Here is a 15,545-nt window from a genome sequence, read left to right as displayed (position 1 = left end):
TCCTCAGATCTGGTGACTGCCAGTGAACAAAGCCTTAAAAATTTTATCGTTTATGTTTCTTCTATTTGTATTAAGATAATATTTGTCAGCTTCTTGCTAATAGTTTTTATGATGCTGCCAAGCTACAGTAGCCCTGAATAAACAGCAGTTCATCATGAACACAACACAACTGTATATGCAGATTGGCATGTTGTTCCCCTGCATCCTACCTGATAAATGACTGTTTTGGTTACATGTATACAAATACTCAACTCAATCAACTCAAATGTGCCCATGAAATGCAATCCCTCCCTGTAAATTAAACTGAAACACAAAAAATCTTTTTATCAAATGCTTTGGAAGTACATTCTTTTCCAAGATTAGAGTTGAAGTTCCACTTTGATATTCACATAACACCTAAAAATGAATTTTACATGAAATTCATGCAGACTAATGCAAAAAGTCACCTGTCAGTTTACTGCTGAATATTGAGAATATTGAGATATGAAATCTGAGTAGGCGTTTATAGTGAGAACTTACGGTGAATGAAGTTTGAGGTCCAAAACAGTAACATTTTTCTTAAGACTTAAGTATTTGGCATATTAGAAAAAGCATCAAACTGTGCTTAAGCTTGAAAAAGTTACACCAGTTATCCCATTCCTAACTGCAGTTAGGTTTTACTGAAAATCTATTTGAATAAAAAACTTGAACAAACCAGATTCAAAACCATCCCTGATAATACCTTATCTCAGCTACTCGCTCACAGACAAGGGATAACAGGGAAGGCATGGACCAATCAAGGATCTAGTCTGCACAGTGTTTTATGGCTCATTTAACGTAAGGTAAATAAATATTCATTCTAAAAAACATCCAGCTTGCAAGTCCTATGATGCTGTATAGCTTCTGCCAGCTGAAAATGCAAGGAATTAGAATTTTTTTAGAATTAAAATCATGTGACTGAACTGGAAGTCTCAAGAAAGTGACATTCTCTGAAACATCAGCCATCATCTCTGACCACACTTGGCACTTGAAAAGTGTTGAGGAGTGCCAAAAATCCCACTTTGTGCAGGGTTTTGACAGAGACGTCTCTTAACCTGACTACATACCTCACTCTTTCCAAGGAAAAATTCCCCTGTCACAACCATGGCCAAGTGGAGAACTAATATGTGCATGCAGGGCAATGTGTATGCAGAGAATATTTATAGAGTTCAAGGCCAAGGACCATTAGGGCACCATAAAGCAAGACTGTGAATGGAACAGAACAAGATGCAATGTTCACTTGCTAGCAGATACTTGGTGGTGGGAACAGCCACCACAGCAAAGGAGTGGCACCAAATGCCATGCAATGAAAGGTCAGTTTCACCAGTAAGAGCAGGAACTGAAGAAATAAATGGCCATTGTAAAGCCCCTGAAGGTGCTGAAATCTGAATTTAACTTGTGCCCTGTTTTTTGCTAACTTATACAGAGCAACACTGAGAAACTGATAGAACTGCAGGTGATTCAGTAACCTGTGGTTTTAAGCAGGCAACTTTCAAAGTATGTATCCACGGTGCAACAATTAGACCAGAGAGCATCACATTGGCCACATTAATTTGAACAATATGGGATCTGTACTACCTATGTAATTACCTGATCCAGCTACCTGAGGATCTCTCAATCTCCTCCTTGCAAATATTCTATTGTTCTGGCTATGTATTTTTTCTATCAAGTTCTGAGCATGTTGATGACTGAGGGAAGGACAAAGATTAATCCTGAGCAAACTACCCATCCCTCTCCTTTAGTTACAAGATGCAAAAGGAGATTGGTTATTTACGACATCGTTTTTTTCTCCATGTATTACATCCAGCTTGGCCTTTGGCCTGTGTTGTGTTACACATATGTGCTGCAAAATAAACTTGTCCAGCTAACTGTATTAGAGAAGCTTGTAGGCAGCATCCACAAGCAATTACACCTTGTGCATCCTTTACTTTATCTGAAAATGCAGCAACAAGTGATGAGAGACTGCTTGGAACTGCATGGCAATAGGTTTAGGTGTGCCAGCACTGTATACCACACTGACACAAAACATATTTAAAGCCAAATGCATATGATTTGATGATTTAAAGTGTAAGGTATGTTTTACAGTGACACACAATCACATATAATACTGAGGAAGTCATTAAGGCATGTCAGAAAGCAGTCCCAGTCAAGCAAAACAATGCTGATCACAACCCATTTATTATTTTAGTCCATAGCCTTTCAATAAGAAAACTTTCCAAAAAAAAAAAAAAAAAAAAAAAAAAAGACATTGTTCAGCAAAGGCATGAAACCCAAGACCCTACTCTTTCTTTGGCATGAGGAATAAGATACAGCATCTCACATTACTATTAGTAAACAACAATTAGTATTCAAATTATCCCTGACAATATAAGTTACTCAATTTTCCCCTAAACACTTGTATTAATAATAAAAAAATCTAATGTTTCTCTTGAATTTTTACTTCACTAAGTGCATCCAGAATGAAAACACAAGACAGACCTCATTAAAAGAAAAGGTCAAGAAGTAAATTTGCTGGAAAATGCATCATTACTCTACCTCATCATTTTTTCTAGTTGACTGGTCTATCAATCAAAACATAAAATTACTATTTTTAAAATAAGCAATGGTAATTTTGATTTTGCTAATCATATTTTTCATTTAGTAATTTTCCCCTAAAACATAGATTAATTCCACCCTTCCCCCCAAACTTAAAAAAAGTGTATTATTTTAAACTAGTGCCAACAAAACATTTCAGGTACTCCCTTCACAAGCATTCCAACATTCAAATAAATAAAAACAGTTGCAAACAAGAAACTCTTGTAAATTACCAAAGACTATACATTGAAAGACATGGTAGGCATATGGACTCTTCCACAATTTTAAGTGCTGACAGAAAATAAATTATTTCCTTCAGAGTTGAAAAAATACTAATCATTTCAACAGTTAAGATCCTAAGTCCCTAATTGATTACAAGTAGTGTAAAATATGCTGGTGAAAAATTCATATAGTAGGAAACGCACTGACACAGCCAAACCATGACAAAGGTCAGTCAGCTATTCATTTTTTTCCATTCTTTGTACTGTTTTTCTTTACATTATTAGCATTTACTGGCTTAAATACTAATTACTATTTGGATAGTGTGCAGCAGATAAACAACATATGTAAACATTCTTAGTTGTTGTAATGCCCTCTAATTAACCTATAACAAAAAGAAATTGACTGCAAGTATACTTGGAATATAATATACTTGAAATAAAACTAATCTTGTAGTAAATATACTTTGCAACACGTATACTGGAGAAATTAATGTCTTAGCATTTGTAATGAAATAGTGCATTTTTTTTCTAGTGCACGTAAATAGTTTATAAAATTCTGCAATGTAAAATATGGTGAACGTTCTGAAATAGCAATTGATTTTTATCATCCAGGTAAACACAATGAAAATTTTAATAAATCCACAGACTTCTAAAGGATTTAAATGTGACCTGTTCAGTTATGATGTACTCCTGTGGATAAATGATGTTTTATGTAGGCTGCATATTGTTATGAAACTTCTTTTTCTGAAACTCAATTTTCTTATAGGGATCTCTTTTTTTAAATTGAGTAGTTAACTTGAATACAAATTTGGAAAAGAAGAAAAAACCTCCAAGGAATATTTGAAGATAATTTGTAACCTCTCCATCTCTAGTAACACTTTCTTATACATGAAGCCAACAGCCAATTACCCAAGAGATCAGTGTAAGTGTACATTACACACACTTCTGATTCTTCCAAGCTAGCTGTGTCAATATTAACCTGACCAAATTAAGAACAAACTGTCTCTTTTGTTCTTCACACTTCTCACATGGAGAGCACAATATGGCTTTTGTCAGAGGTGCTCCATCATTTTGGCTCAAGGAAACTGTCAGTACAGTTTGGGATTCGTTATTCATGGGCAGATACCCTGATGGGTCTAATGAAGCCTTTCTGCTGACAACTCATTTGCTAAAAATACCCAGCCATCACAAAATATAAATGAGAAAATTTTCACTGTATCCTATTCAAATTTGCACAACCAAAGCAATTATCACGATACTTAAGTTGATGCATACTGCTTCCCACTGTACTCTCTAAATATTTCATGGTCAGTACTGCTGTATTCCAGTTTATTTATATGTGATCACTGATAAAACTTTATGACATACTTAAATTGCAATATAATAGGGTAAACACCAATGTTATAGCACACATGCAGAGCTAACAGTCTGTGTGCCATTTGTTGTAAATCCAGCTAATTACTAGAAGCCCCCTCCTTTAATTAAAAAAGAAAAAAAGGCAAGTAAGCAGCAAAACCATGTTTTTTTTAATAAATGTTTTCAGGTAAGGCCATAAAAATGGGAAAAAACCAGTATAGAAACTACAGTGTTTATAAGACTCAAAAAACATGGACAAATATTTCACAATTTGACCTCTCTTTTCTATCAGCATCACTGGTGAAAACACTAAATGAAATTCACCACCTCTTCTGCGTGGAAAGATTTACTTTTTCAGTTAAGCATTTCAATCTACCAAATAGCAACTCTGCTGCACTGATATTTAACAGCCTTCTGAAAAGAACAAAACCAGCAGCTATTCTGCTTTCTTTGTGTTGTTATCTAGAGTTTCCAAAAAGAAGCAGGTGTTAAGTCCTGAACAGAGCCTGTGCTGCCCTGCTCCAGGAAGACCCCAGCCACAGCTTAGACACAACTTTAGACATCCTGAGCTTAACTTGGAAGGCAACTGACTTAGGAAATTCTATAGCACTGTGAAACACTGCATCTTGAATAAAGTGGTGAATGCTTGTTCAGTAGTTATCTTGATACCCTTACTAGAGGTGACAGCTGTGTTTTTATAGTCTATTATTTTCAATAAATGCAGAATAACTAAAAAAAAAAACCAAAACAAACCAAAAAAAAAGGCAAAGAAAGGATTAATGAATAACAAAAGAAATTTTGCTTCGTTCATCACAAAGGTGTTTAGACAGTTTCACACTAGAAACACTGCCTTTTCTACAGCACTGGTACATTTTAGGAGAGAGTCAACTATTTAGGAATTGAGATTACAGCTAAAAAAGTTTTACTTGCACTTGATAGAAGCACAAATTCTGGGTATTCAAATTCAGGCTTGTGCACTTCAGTCAGTGTTTAACTTATGATGATTTCCATGGTTTTTTATGTATTTAGCAGCACACGATTTCCAGGAAACACTGGAAAGTTTCAACTCATTAGTAAAGTTTTCAAAGAAAAAAAAAAGTTGCTCAGGTAAAAAGGCAAACATCAGATCCATATTGCACATTTTCAGAGCCAGCTGAGACAGCTTTGAGTTCAGAAGGTGGAATACAGCATCGCCATGTATTTTATGAGACACTATGATGACCACGCAAGGTAAGGGTATCGTTATGGTCCATTTGGCTTAGGATATTCTTCCTCCACCTGGAACACCTTGGATGGCTTTCAGTAGCCACCACTATCACCTATCTGAAGGAACACAAATTCTTACCCATAGCAAGGCAGCCTACCCTGATTAAGAGGTGTACAGCTAACTGCCTGAAATACAACAGCTGGAAAATGCTCTCTGATATTGGTGGGGTCTCCACACGTACACTCAAATAATACAATAGCTCAGAAGGGCTGGAGATGAAGTCCTGTTAAGTTGCTGCTGCTACTGCGTGAGACAAATATTGAGGTAATGCAAAGACATAAACAAACACAGGTAATGGTGTGGATACTGTTGTGGTGTGCACTGGAATGACACAATCATGTTAGGGAACCGAAACCTCAAAAAATTCAAGGGAAAAATGTTTCATGGTGGCACAGGAACCAAAGGAGGGATGTATATCATCTAGTCTAGTGAAGGAGAGGTGAAAGAGTTTATTTATTTCCATCTTAAAGGGAAGATATTCAAAGTGCTTGTAATTAGTCTAATGAGACAATGGTGTTTTATTAATGCGTGATTTCTGTAGTAAGAAAACCAGGACAGATAAAGCTGCCATTTTCAGCACTTGGACACTGAATGATAAGTAGTGTAAAACTTAAATTCAAAATTAATCAAAACATATAAATGTGATTTTCAAGCTAAGAGGCTTAAATGTCATGTCCTTTTTCAAGTGTGTCTTTAAAACTGCCTCTGTAAAATAACTAAAGGGAAAAATTAGAAAACTTGCAATCTTCACAGTATGACTTTTGTTGCAAGTAGGGAACTACAGGGAAAGGCACTAGCACTGTGTTAAAACTAACTCCCTCCAGGCCAATAAGTATGTAAATATTTTCTGGAGTGAACTTGCAAATCTCTTATTTTGAGACCAGAGGTATCCGAAGTGTAAAAGTAAGGGATTCCAGGGACCTGCTTATGCACCACATATATAAGCAAGTATCACCTGCACAAAGCCTGAACAAAATATATACAAAATGAAAAGGAAAAATCTCCATAGTGAAGTTCAATATAGTGTATACAATCTAATACATTATTTACCTCAGAAATTTAGAGAAGAAAAGGAAATACTATTTTTGAGTCTTGTTAATCAATAGGCCATGTGGGCATGATACATGTTTTTGTTCACTTTTATATTATTCTGCTTTCTTATCCTAGGCTAAGAGCCTTCCACATGATTTTCCCATAGCTTGTAAATCAATTAAATATAGGGTAAAAGACACAACCTAACACTCCGGTTACAAGGTTCATTTAATCACATACAATATTTGATTTCATTGTTGACTGACTGGCAACAAGCAAAAGGCTGACTTGCCAAAGTGATGAATTAAAACATAAGAAACATCACAGTCATATGTACATTGAAGAGGAGCTGTCTATTTTAGCCAGCTAAATCTCAGGTGTAAGGTTATATGTAATAATTCATACCTTAGAAAAGAATTCCCATGCAAACATGGTATCACAAAAACACATTTCTGGCTGTCAAGAAAATTTCTGGCAAAATTAATCAACTATTCATCCATTCAGGCTCTTTGCATACCCTTGTCAAAGAGGGAATACTAAGATTTCTTTCCTCTTCCACGCACTCATTGCAATGGTTTATAGAATCCATCAAGCCTGAGTTGATTTATTGAACTGTCTCTTAGCTCAGCAGTATAAATATAGCAAATGAACTGGTAACTTCTCAAAAAACAGCAGTGATTCAAAAATATCTGATTTACTTAATTCCTTCTAACTTCAGATTAGCAGTGTCTTAAAGGCACTGACTTGCACTCATGAGAAGTTCTATCTGCAATTTTATATCAGCATATTTTGTTCCTTTCCTTTTTAAAAAAATTTTTCAACATTTTGACATTTGACAAAGCTATTTTTGATTTACAACTGATGTTAGAAACTACTTAAATCTTTACATCTTGACATTAGCTAGTATGCCTCTATTGCTTGTCAGCAGAGAGCTCAGATTTGAATACAATATTGCCATGTACTTTTTTGAGAGCCATCTTCTTCATTATGCTGTGAATACTGAAAAATATTTACCAACTTTAAGTCCCTACCTATTTATTTAATTACATAGACAACTTTGCATGCATATTCAACTATTTTTGTATTTATCTAATCCTGTCACTAGTAATGAGAATTGTTATAAAAAGTAGTTAAGGCACAAAAAACAGAGATACTCCAAGCCGATTGAAACACTGTTTAAGCATGGATTTTATCTCTAAGCATCGTCCATTGAACCCCATGGAGCACATTTATCACTCACCAGCTTTGCATTTTTCTTCATAAAGATATATGACCTTTGCCTATTAGATTTCATTAGTGGGGCACCATACAAGGCTCCTCTGCAGATGACAGGATAGAAAGCTAAACAACCTCGCCTGAAGGATTTGTGAGAACAAGCCCATCTTCAATCTTTGTCCCTGGGAGGCACTTCTAACACCTGCCAACCACAGCACTATCATCAGAAAAACATTTAGAGATTTATCTTCAGGCTGGTGATTATAAGAGATAATTTGTTTGGAGTATGGATAAAGTTGGTCTAGCATAAACAAACTACAAGCTCAAATTATACGATGAACCTCATTAACTATTGATTTAACCACTGCAAATCCATGAACAAATGTTGTATTATAATGTTAATTCTTTCTGAAGCCATAATCAAGGGAAGAAATAACAAAATACAAAGGCAGGATGGTGAGTTATTCTTACATGCACTTCTAATGCTTGAAGCTTAAACTGGAAATGGAGACTTGATTCATTTTAAGACTACTGCTGTTTTCCTATAACATGCACTTCTGTCTGGCAAAAAAATGTAATATATCTCTTCATTTGCTGTCACTATAGCAGGATGAAAAAAATGTGTTCTCTTCGACTTTCAGGAATACTATTTTTGTTTGTGGATAGCAAGACTGGATGTACTGCTAAAACCACTTTCAATGCAGGAATATAAGCAAAATTGTAAATTATCAAAGGCTATATTATATCTATCACACATCCCCCATGTCTGTAATAAGAAATAATTTCTTTTTCTTAGTCTTTGAAAATTACTTTCATTCAAGCTAATAAATCATTAGCCAAGAGCATATTTAGAAAGAATGTAGCTGAGTTAGTCCTGAAGGACTTTCTTTTCTCTTTCCTTTTCTTTTTTTTTTTTCTTTTTTTTTTTTCTTTTTTCTTTTTTCTTTTTCCTTTTCTCTTTTCTTTTCTTTCTTTTCTTTTCCTTTCTTTTCTCTTCTTTTCCTTTTTTCTTTTCTTTTTTTTTTTTTTTTTTTTTTTTTTTTTTTGGTACAAGGGAAGCCAACCCTGTCCCCTCTTTGGTAACTGAGAAACCTCTGAACAGATCATTTGGAACAACTTTTATTTAGTACAAATGTTTTAACATTAATATAGACTAACAGCAACAATCTGTAGGATGAAACTAGAAAACCTGCAATTGCAACAGTAAAAGAGGAATACAGTTTGAAAATATTTTGTGGGATAACATTATCTCTCAGCATACACTCCTTCTAAAAGAGAATGGTATTTAAGACGAAAATATTAGTAAATCGGTAAAAAAAAACAAACAAAAAAACCCACAAAACCAAACCACAAAATCTCCTAAGGAATACTGTCTTTCAATCTGAGTGTTCCTCAAACAGTAGTGCAGCTATGCAGATGTACTCAGACTTGCCCCTTTTCTGGTTTGGGTACCAAAATTTTTAGTAATTTATGATTAAGTCTCTGAACTCTCTTTAAGTTGTTCATAGGCTAAGTAGGAATGGTAAATCCCAAGTTGCTGACTTTTAAAGTTTTTACTTTTTTATTCCCCTCATCACATTAACTTTGATAATTTATATAACAATCTCACAACCTCAATGCAAGAATAAACTACAGCTACATAATTGTTGAAGCTATTTCACTTTAGTTACATAGAAGGGCAAATGATTTTGCAAGAGAATTAATCTAGAGTTTTAAAAAGTGGACCACACCTATTGATGCAGGCACGTCAGAGATTAATATCCGTGGGAGCTCCAAACCTCTTTCTCCCATTAAAAATCCTGCTTTGACAATGATCATCTGATTATGTATCAAAAGAACCATTTGTGCAGTATTCATATATATCACTTTTAATATATTCTAAGCTGTTAATGTGTCAGTTTCTCATTGTTTCATCAAATTTAAGTAATTGCTGAAACCTTCAACAGTCATTTCTTTCTCTGTCTTTCTAAATGAGCTGTTTGTTTCCTCTGTTGATCGTTTGATTGCAAACCATTTTTCTCAAAAACTTTACTTCTTCTGTTCATTTTCTTTACTCCAAAATACAGCTTTCTCCTACAAGTTTTCTTCTTCCTGTGCTGGAAATTCTTAACTTACACTCTTTTTTATTTTTCCTATAAACTATCATGAACTCTGTTCTCATTTCTAATTTCTTATTCTCCTTCCTACTGCAACTGAATTCTCAACAAGAAATGCCAATGGTCTTCAAGAATTTAGTTTCCACTACTTATAACTTTTTTCTGTTGACCCAAATATCTCTTATTAAAAATATATTTTCCCATTTAGACAAAATGCACTTTGATTGTACCTCTTTGCATTTATTACACTTCTATCCTTTGGTTCCCAATAAAAATTTTTCTTTCAGCAGCACAGATCCATGGCTTTGAAATCCTCCACATGAACTGGGATCTCAGCATATTAAAAAATACAAATAGTAATTATTAGCTCTAGTTGTTCACTCTGCAAGCCTGGATGAATAAGCTAATTCAGAATCACACAAACTAGAAGTTAATGGAAAGCCTCTCTAGCTGGCTTCAGAGGATTTGGCAGAAGCCACTGATGTACAGGTAAGTTTCCTCTCAGTCAGTTCCCTACACAGACTATATTCATGCTATTTCTCAGGCACTCGAGCCCTTTCAAGAAGTAAAAGTTCCTTGCTAAATATGTAGATATTTTAAAAATGCATTTTGAATTCTTTTGGTTAACTCAGTTTTGCACTTTATGCTAAATTTCTGGCATCTTGCTCGGCTGCCCATGCTGCCTTGGTGATGTGGATAACCCTCATCTGCAATACAACTGGAAACAGAAGAGTAATTAATTTTTTATTCATTCAGTTCATCTTCCTGCTGAGGAAGCTGAACAACTTCCTCCAAGACACAGGAACAGCTATCAATGTGTTTTCAGTGGAACTGTCTTTAATCTCATCTGCACTGTCTGCTTCTGTACAGGAACGAGGAATTGGACAGAGATCATTGAACACTGTACACTGAACTTTGCCACCAAAAAAAAAAAAGTTCCTGAGTTTCCTCAGGAATAAGATGAACAATCCATTTTCTTTTAATTCACTTAAGTTTTCCTAAGGATTCTTTTAGTAGAAGTTAGAGTTACACAATCAGAAAGCCTTTAGCAGCTCATTTGTTAAACAGTCAGATCCTTCAGAAGAGCTAAGAGTCATTACCAACACAAGAAAAATCAGGATAAAATAAAGGTCTTTGCAGACGGTTGTCAGGGTGGAACAGACTTGGTTACACAGGATGGAAGTTCAGCTGTGGCACCCTTGTCACTGTTTTACACATAGAGTAGCTAAGACAGCAGTTTCTAACATTGAGATGACTGAAGTTTCTGAGAACAAAATAAATAAAACTGTGTAATAGATAAAACCTGTGTGTAAAGCAGATTTTGGATGACAACTGGAAGGACCAAGTTCTCCCACATATGTGCTCTATGCAGGCTGCATGCTTCAGAAAGTTGAGCTTTGCTCTCTGTTCACACAAATAATAGTTAAAACTGCAATGCAGAGCAAGACAGTACCTCGAATCTAACTCAGAGTTAACCACAGAGGCATAAGACCTCTTCTCTGCTGACACTGTCATGTAAATCTAGTTTAATAACCATTGTCTCTTAGTGCCCAAGGCAGCTGGAATACATTTAATATGGTTTGAATTTTATTTGATATTTACATGGAAATCTCAACTTTTAAAAGAAATTATGATGAAGAGTATGTAAAAGGAAGAAAAAAATTTTTTTTTTTTTTGCTAAAGAACAGTAATACAAGTGTTTTGTTGGCATTAGTAAAAAAAAAAAAGTACTGTAAGTTTTAATATTACAGCCCAATAGCATTGAAAACCACTGTTTTCAAACATGTTCAGCAGCCATTTAGTTTCCAAAAACTTTTGTTGGTGCTGACCACATTAGGTCAGTCTTGCTTCTGAAACTTAACACAAGTTTAAAATGTGCTTTAGCAACTGTTGGCAACTGCACTCTGTGCACCAGTGACTCCAGTAGCACAGCTGACTCTCCTCATGCCATTACAGTTTTCTTCCAACTACTTAAATCTTGAGCCAGACCTAATCTGTTAGGTAAATTGTATAGTAAGACTGTTAATGAAATACATAAATATATTTAAATATAAATTCAATAAATAAAAATCTAAACTAAACTAAAAAAAATTAATTAGACAAACCACAAACCAAAAAAACCCACAAAATAAATATGTAGCAAGTTAACAGCACATATTTGACTTTGCCACAGGCGTGTCATACATAGCTGTAATTCCACAAAAAACATTTGTTTACCCTTTGTTTCATGAATGCAGTCATGCATTGTCAATAAAGCATCTTTCTAACACAGTAAGGGGAAAAACAAGTATTTCTTAGCAATGTCAAAGGAGAAACCTCATCTAACAAAGTAAGAATCTTGTTTATTAAACTTTGTACTGCTACCCACTAACTTCACCATAGGCTGTTGATAATCTGAGGCTTCAAAAATAAGGTTTTTAATACAGTTCTTTAAATGTTGAATTTGTGCTGTCTGAACACTGAAGTAAATGAAGTTAGGTAGGATAGTAGGGTGGCCAAGCTGCTAATATACTTAAAGATAAAATACACTTAAAGTTTATTCAAATCTTACCAAATTCATGGAGCTGAAGTAGTTAATGGAAGTAAAAATATTTATGAGTACCTTATTAATCAGACCCACAGATAAGACTTTGCATACTGGTGACTTGTTTGTAGATAGCTCTTTTGATATACTTGAAGATACTTACATCATAATCCTTAACAGAAAGAAAAATTTAAACCTGAAATCTGAGAAAAAAACAAACAAGAAAAAACAAAACAAAACAAAAACAAACAAAAGACAAAAACAAAGCCAAAAACCCCTGACTAGTCCAAAGCTAGAATGACATAAAAGCACTGACTTAACTCTCCCTAGATTAGAAAACGAATGAACCCTTCTATTCCTCCCTCTTACCAAAGGAATCAACCATGTCTGTACTGTCTACAGGTAAGAGAGGGAGGAAAAGAGGGTATCCATACCATTGGCATGTGAGTTTATACTTTCTTATAAAGAATTCTCTTTCATGTTGAATTCACTGAACAAAACATCGAAAAACACAAGGTACAGGAAGAAAAATGAAACAAAGTATACTCGGTAACATGGAGAATATAATCTGAGTATAAGCATTACAAAAAAAATGGGTGCTATCAAGTCTTGATTAAAAGACATTTAAATATCTGGTATCACCATCAAGCTTTAGTCTTTCACTGTTGTTCACCCAGCAGATGGTGCCCTTGCAGCACCCATGGGCAAGCTGTCCCTACCTCTGCCCACACACATTCACACCCATTTCTGATCTGGCAGTTTTAAGATATCACACTGACACTTGAACTGTTCTTAGAAGAGTTTTCAGACATTTCTTAGCACAGATTTTTCAAAATCTCATTAGAAGTCTGCTTTTGTTAGAAGTATCATCTGCAGGTCATGCCTACTCCACTGTGGTATCTGGATCTGTGAGCAGGGGAATGATACTTTGGCGTCAATTAGGAGAGTGCACAAACTCTTAAAAACGAATGGAGATTTATTTTGTTGATGGAAACATTTTTTTTTAGCCTGGAAATTCTTCATGTCTGCAGAACTGTGCATTTCTTTCGTAGTGATGGGGAAAATTTTGCAGCTGTTCTGGTTAATGTGTTCCTGTTTGTCCACTGACATTTAAACTGGAGTATATGCAATATTCTTCAAAGATTGATTGGCATATGGAATTAAAATGTATAATCAGTGTTAATCTCTTAGTCTATTACTACTATCTTTCATAATCTACATATATTTTATAAAATTCTTTAGAAAGAAATGCTGTCAGAGCAAATGATGCATCAAATTCAAACAGGCCATAAAGAGTGCTAATGGATTTTAATAGCAGCTATTAGAGCATAATGGTATTTTCCCAACAGCTGTTTGTTTATAAAATTTTCAGTTTACAAGACCTTTATGTCCAGTCCCAGGAGACATCTCTCAATTCATTTATAATCATTTGGTTCAACCTATACATAAGTGCTGTCTTACTCATAGTGGGTGTGTTAGCATATTCATGTACGACATGAGCAACTACCACAGCAATTAAAATGATGTGGAACTTTACAAGATAAACTAAATAGTGCATAGCTTTTGTCTTTAACACCAAATAAGCGGTTTATATGTTTCTTCTCTCTTTCCACACTTAACAGGCCATTCCAACTAAGAGACAGCTTCCCGGATTGTAGCCGACTTCATGTCTCCAAGTGACACATGATTATGTGTTGACTTATGTGTAGCTGCACCTGATTAAGACTTTGAAACATAGGATTAGGTGTCACAAGGGTAAGACTAGGGGAACTGGCAGTGACACAATGTGGTCTGCAGAAGTGGTGAAGAAGCATTGGAAAGAAAAGATCTTGACAGGCTTCCAAAGTCTGATCAGAGATGGAAAACCTGACAGGGATAAAACAAACAAACAAAAAAAGCATGATTTTTTCCAGTTTCTGGGTTGTTGGGGGGTTTTTTTTGTGTGTGTTGATTTTTGTTTGGTTTTGTGGTTTTGTGGTTTTTGTTTTTGTTTTGTTTAGTTTTGGTTTGGGGTTTTGTTTGTTTGTTTTTGTTTTGTTTTGTTTTTTCTGAAAGTAAAATAAAATATTTATCTATTGGGCAATGAAGAGTGACTTCAGGGCCCTGGGACGGCTAGTTAGGGGGTCTGGAGCACAAGTAGTGTTTGCCTCCATCCCTCCTGTAAGAATGGGTGGGGAGGTATATAGGAAGAGTTTACAAGTCAACGAGTGGCTAAGAGACTGGTGCCAAAGACAGGGTTTTGGTTTTTTTGATCACGGAATGCTATATGAGACACCTGGCCTGGTGATGGCAGGTGGGATGCACCTGTCCCAGAGGGGGAAGGGGCTTTTGGGGCAGGACTTAGCAGGGCTTATTGAGAGAGCTTTAAACTAGATGTGAAGGGGGAAGGGGAGAAAACTGGGTCTGTTAGGGACAAACACAAGAAGAATGAACCAGGGCCCGAAGGCAGGTGGTCTAGGGAGGATTTAGTCACACCAGTGTGCTCTGTTTGTTTCCTGAAATGTCTGTATGCTAATGCACGCAGCATGGGGAATAAGCAAGAAGAGTTAGAGGTCAGTGTACGGGCTAAGGGTTATGATCTGGTAGCGATAACAGAGACATGGTGGGATAGGTCACATGACTGGAATGTGGCCATGGATGGTTATGTACTTTTTCGGAAAGATAGGGCGGGGAAGCGAGGTGGTGGAGTTGCTCTTTATGTGAGAGAGCAACTAGAATGTGTTGAGTTTTGTGCAGGGGCTGATGAGGGGCAAGTTGAAAGTCTGTGGGTAAGAATTAAGGGGCAGGCTGGTGTGGGTGATACAGTTGTGGGGGTCTACTACAGACCTCCTGATCAAGGCGAGGAGGTTGATGAGGCCTTCTACAGGCAGCTGAAAGCAGCCTCACAACTTCAGTCCCTAGTCCTCATGGGAGATTTTAACTACCCCGATATCTGCTGGTTGACTCACACAGCCAGCCTTTCACAGTCTAGGAGGTTCCTCCAGTGCATTGATGATAACTTCTTAAAGCAAATGGTGGACAAACTGACTAGAAGAGGAGCGCTGTTGGATCTTGTACTAACCAATAAGGAGGGCCTTGTTGAAGCAGTGGTGGTCAATGGCAACCTTGGCTGCAGTGATCATGAGATGGTAGAGTTCAGGATCCTGTGTGGAAGGAACAGAATACCCAGTAGGACCAGAACCCTGGACTTCAACAGGGCAAACTTTGGCCTCCTCAATCAACTGTTAAGAGAAATCCCATGG

General features: G+C 35.9%; 1 protein-coding gene across 1 annotated transcript in view; it reads right to left on the bottom strand.

The window, feature by feature from the left end:
• PRUNE2 (prune homolog 2 with BCH domain) overlaps positions 1-15,545 on the bottom strand; it is a 134,125-nt gene that overhangs the window by 53,206 nt on the left and 65,374 nt on the right. The gene's annotated exons all lie outside the window — the stretch shown is intronic.

The sequence above is a fragment of the Calypte anna genome, chromosome Z (genome assembly GCF_003957555.1).
Source record: "Calypte anna isolate BGI_N300 chromosome Z, bCalAnn1_v1.p, whole genome shotgun sequence".
NCBI lineage: Eukaryota > Metazoa > Chordata > Aves > Apodiformes > Trochilidae > Calypte > Calypte anna.
The sequence above is the reverse complement of the archived record's forward strand: the minus strand, read 5'-3'. Positions and strand labels throughout refer to the sequence as shown.